Raw genomic sequence first — 4952 nt, forward strand, 5'->3', positions numbered from 1 at the left:
TTTATTTTTCTTTTTTTTTTTAGTTGAATTATCTTAGTTAATCAATCACTACATTCTACTACTGTTAATATTATGAATTTATCGTCTTATCGTTGTTTCACCGTTGGGTTAGGTTTTCTTTTCGATGACTTTTACGACGGTCGCTACCCCAGTCATCCTCGTAAAGCTGCCATAAAACGCTTACCGGCTACGCTCTAATAAAGACACTCAAAAAACTCGAATGGTTTCAACGAATATATCTCCCCGTATCTCTTCTTCCGATCCTTGCAACGAACGTAACCCCGAATCCCAAGGACGAAAGACGTGGTCCAGTCACTTTAGATTTAATTAGGATGATACTTTTATCGAGCTGATTTTTCGCTTATATTTTCATTCAGTCTTTTAATTAGTTTCTTCATGGATACCTCGGAAACTATTGAACTCGTCATCGAAAATAAAGATGAGAACATTTAAAAAAAAGAAGAGGTATCGAAGAAGTATTGAGGTAGAATAGTTCTATCGAGCACTCGACTTGTTTTCATGTGTAATAATTAATTTATACGTAGCGTGACGTATAAATTTTGTACACGACTTTGAATTCTGATCTTCGTTGTACGCGGGCATAAATTTGGAAGAATCATCTGTTGACCCTTTGGCCTACAATGACGAGTGAGACTCGTGGTAAGGGATTTAGGCCATAAATAATAAGCACGAGTCTGATTCGTGGTACTTCGTTCGTACTTCCTACTTTCCTGTTTCCTACGGTCCGAGCAATCGGAAAATAAGGTGTAGGTCAAGGGGTTGATAGTAGAGATCACCGTTTCGAACGGGTATTAAAATACACGGGTACGCGGGACACGTATATCCGTCAATCATACATCGAATTATACGGGTACAGCATTCAATTAGTTGTGTATACAAACTTTTATGTAAAAAAACTTTTATTCTAAAATAACGATCCCTATTAATTTGAAAAATATTGATAAGCAATAAAACGAATAAATAAAAAAATATAAACATAAGAAGAATAAATATAACAGATTAAATTTTTTAGTGTAATTTGTAAAACTTTATTTATTAGTTAAAATAACTGTTCAAGTCAATGTGCGTACCCGTGTATTTCGATGCACGGATTAAAATACGGATTCATTAATTACCCGTGTACCCGGGTATTTCGCTACACGTGAAGTAGGAATCTCTACTTTTTACTATCGTTCGAAAGTTTTCATTTTCCTCGTGATTCGATAGCAATACATTAGTCAATACGTTCTAGTTGTGCGGGCACATCGATACAGCGTTTCCCAAATTGTATCCCCACGAAGTTATAGTGTTCCGTGGAAAATCGTACTCGATAATCGCGAAGATAAAATAAATCAATTTTGACATTGTAAGCGTCCACGAAGAACTAACAATGCGATATAATTTATTTTTGTAGAATTCGTGAATCGATTCCTTTTGTTCCTAACTCATAATAGGTTATTGAAAATAAAATTAGTAATTTCTTTAGTTGTAAAAATAATTCGTTTCTGTATTAGTAAGCGGTTTTATTTGAATACTTAATGATACAAAGATAAATTGTCTTCGTAACTCGAAAAAAATACTGGTTTAACTTGTAATTTATTTTTTCCTTTGAAAAATTACAATTTCGTTATGTATCATTTATCTTATATAAGAAATAGGTTTAAATTTCGTCTGATGTAGTGAATATATATTCTAAAATCCAGATAAATAGTCACAAAATACTAAACACTCGTCAGAAAGCGGATTCGCGCGTGAAACGTTAAATCGAACCTATAGTGTTTTACTTCTTCGTGTAGTCATACGTAACGTTCCAGGGAACTTTTACAATCTTTTCCTAACGCTGAGCTTTTCTTCTCTTGTAAATCTTCCGACGGGTCATCGCGAGGTAGCTGTGATTTACGAACGTTTTCGTTCGATGATCGTTGATTTCAGTTACACGCACGGTGATAGAGTGAGATAACCGAGAAACGATGATCATTGCGGCCGTTTCTCTCAGCGATTTCAAAAATGAAAAAAAAAACGCTGAAGAATAATACGAAATAAACCGCACCGCGTTCAATCCGAATTACGTGCCCCACCGTAACCAGCACTCTTCTTTGTATGATATTCTTAGAATATTATCTATAATATATTCAGCGTTATAACATCGTGGTAACAATAATAACTATCGACGTAGAATATAAATATATGTATAAATATATTGTATATCAATATATATCTATATATTTTTTGTATTTTACTTCAACCTTGGCTGCATTGGACTGTATTATATCGATTGTATGTGGCATGCCGAGGGCGTGTACAAATACGAAATAAAGATTAAATATATCATGGTTGACGCATCTCTGTTCTAGAGATTTGGACAACACAATATTGCAAACAAAAATTCAAAGTCTTTTCAGGATTAGCGATCGGAGAAGCTTTCATTGAGAAACTGGAGTTTCACGTAACCACTCTATGCACGATCGCATGCAAGTGAAAGCTCTTCAGGCAATCGCTGCTCTATTTTGTCACTGACTTTCTTTGTCACCTGGTCTACGTGTTGCATCGTGCATACTTACGTCGAGTTGTAACGCTGGTCCTTCTTGAGACCGGGAAATATGCAACGAAAAACGTGAAGTTGTTGGGAGAAGGATCCACTTGGGTGGAAACGTTCGAGGACTACAAAGCTCGGTCCTTGCTTTGGTGCATCGAGCCGAAGATTTGCAATACAGAAGGAAGTTTGCAATTCGGTTATAGTCCGAGTTCCTCGAGAAATGGTTCTGGAGACCAGGGAAAAGCGTTTGGCGAGGTCTCATTGAAGAGGTTTTTGAATTTCTTAATACTCGAAGGACTAAGAAAATTTTCAAATAAAAATGGTATAAAATTGCTGTACTTATTACTGATCATGAAAATAAAGTTATTTGATCATAATTTAAACTTGAATTTTTTATGTTTAGAATTGTAACAATAAAATTAATAGCTCCTATGATTGATGACATTTCTGCAATATGTAGTGAGAAAATTGTAAAATTGATGATAAAGGTGTTAGGATAAATTGTTCATCCAGTTTCTGATCTTGAATAAATTATTCTTCTTAATAGTAATATTATTAATGATGGGTCCGATGAAGCTATTATAGGGTATACAATTAATCCTGTAAGTATTTGTACCTGCTATGTCTATCGATGAATGTTTCATTATAAATATAAATACGTGAATAAATTTGACACATGTGCATATTTATAACGAACCATTTCTTTGGAAATATCAAACCTACCATTTAATTTAAACAAATTCCTAGGATAGACGCAACGTCATGGAACTGACTGTATATATGCAAACAATAAACAGAATAGATAGTTGTCTTCACGGTTAAGCATATTCCTGTCGTTTCTCCTTTCTAAAGTGCACTCATTCGATAAATAATTGTTGATCGTCGAATCGCGTGAAACGTAGGAGAACTGGAAAATAGATTGTGTGACTGTAGTCTAGAATTAATTTCAACGATCGATCGTGGTCGAGGAGGTCAAGCTGAAGGTAATTTCTTCTCGGTATTGCTTCTGTTTCTATTTCCTGCGATTCTGGTAGAACAGGAATTAAAATTAAACTCGCACATATTTTAAAATTCTGATTGCTCGTCCTTTGTTCCTTTATTCCTATTTAAAACACAGAAACCAAATTCGTATTGTATGTTTCTTCAACTATTACTGATTGTCGATAATAGATTCTTCAATTACTGCATTTTGTTCCGCATAACTTTCAGAGCTTGTACAAAATGGTAAATCTTAATTATAATCTTAATTAATCTTAATTATATATACTTAATTTGCTAGACTTTCTTCTGCAATTGATTTAGAATTACAGGTACATTGTAGAGCAAGTGTTATTTTCTTGATTAAGCTAATATCGATTTGTCAAATCGAAGTCAAACATGATGTACTTTGAAATGTCTTCAAGTACTGGGTATTTTACCTCATTCTCCTTTTAACACAAAATATTCTCCTGTAACCGTAAAAACCAGTCGACTGATTAAATCTTTTATCGATTTCAACTATAACTTTTTCAATTTGAAACATCTTTCAAAAGATTTCCTTTAAAGAATGTCATTGATAAATGGAAGGTTTATTTTGAAAGTGGTGTAAGTCCATTTTCTCTGTTTCGAGAAAATTAAAGGTTAACATATCTAACTCTAATTTTTTAATAATTAATTAAAAAATTTAGGCAAATTATATGAAGTCTGGCAATGTTTCTATTGTTTCACCAATATGTAATTTGGTTATATAAATTTGTTTTAAGCGTATTTTACTAAACTGATGTATACTTACGGGCTGGAAATGGACTTACACCACTTTCAAAATAAGCGGTTCAAATATTAAAAATTGAAGAAGTTCTGGTCAAAACAGATAAAGAAGAACGATTACGGCACATTTTCTGGAATTTCTAGAGTACTTCAAGCTTCAATGGCATTTCGGTGGATTTTTGTCTCGATATCCAAAAGTCTACTGCTTTCCAGGATAAGAAACATTCATTTACCAAAGTCAAAGTGAAACATGGTAAACCTCGAGTTCAAGAATTAGGTATTTTACCTTACCCGTGAAAAACAGCTGACCGGTGAAATGCACCGCGGAAGGTTCCGGCGCGCATTTCTAATTTAAAACTTGAGCCACGGGACCCTCGCAATCGCTCCCGGTCGATGGCAGTCGCACTCGGTCCGTCCGAAGTGGCCACTTCGCCGCGATTGCCAAAGCGCGAGAGCGGAGGAGAAATCGCGAAGAGCGCAGGTCCGCGGGCATAGTTTGCAGGGCGAGACGCGTGACGTCGCGAGGGGAGGGCCACGAAGAGCACCATCGAATTCCGCGACGCGTCTCGATGCGGTAGTCGTCGTCATCCCCGCGGGTGGTCGCGATCGAACAGCCAGGGGCGGGAGATCTGGTGGACAGAGGGTTCGAGGAGAACCCCTGTCACTTTCT

General features: G+C 35.8%; 1 long non-coding RNA gene across 1 annotated transcript; it reads right to left on the reverse strand.

Annotated features, from left to right (window-relative positions):
- On the reverse strand, positions 1 to 4699 carry LOC128889506 (uncharacterized). Its single transcript, XR_008460456.1, has 2 exons — positions 4574 to 4699; positions 1 to 3984 (listed from the first exon to the last, which is right to left on the reverse strand). It is a non-coding gene; the product is annotated as an uncharacterized LOC128889506 (long non-coding RNA).
- Between the last annotated feature and the right edge of the window lie 253 nt (positions 4700 to 4952).

Source organism: Hylaeus anthracinus, unplaced genomic scaffold, assembly GCF_026225885.1.
Source record: "Hylaeus anthracinus isolate JK02 unplaced genomic scaffold, UHH_iyHylAnth1.0_haploid 11997, whole genome shotgun sequence".
Taxonomy (NCBI): domain Eukaryota; kingdom Metazoa; phylum Arthropoda; class Insecta; order Hymenoptera; family Colletidae; genus Hylaeus; species Hylaeus anthracinus.